This window comes from Trypanosoma equiperdum (genome assembly GCF_001457755.1).
Source record: "Trypanosoma equiperdum strain OVI genome assembly, contig: ctg_527, whole genome shotgun sequence".
Taxonomy (NCBI): Eukaryota; Euglenozoa; class Kinetoplastea; order Trypanosomatida; family Trypanosomatidae; genus Trypanosoma; species Trypanosoma equiperdum.
Genome location: NW_027124451.1, coordinates 3018 through 3369, shown reverse-complemented (window position 1 = coordinate 3369; position 352 = coordinate 3018).

The window sequence follows — 352 nt, the reverse complement described above, 5'->3', positions numbered from 1 at the left end:
GACCGAGTACAAGTGCAGGAGGAACATGTTATCACGTGTATTCCACAGTACGCTAATCGGCAAGATGCCATGAAGGAGGCCCGGCTTCACAACAGATGACGTTGCTTACAGAAGAGCAATAGAATACTATTTAACAAGGAAGGCAAACGGTAATGCATCTGATACAGTGGAAAAAATGTTCCCACCAAGTCACCAGATACAGACGCACCTGTAGAGTGTGTTTTACCTGTATGAGGAAGTAGACAGAACGGAGAAGCCACATACGGCAAGCGCAGTGCAACTGGCTAGGAGACCGTTGTTCAACACCACAACGCCAGAAAGACTCTGCTCTTGTGCTTCTGACCCTTATGAC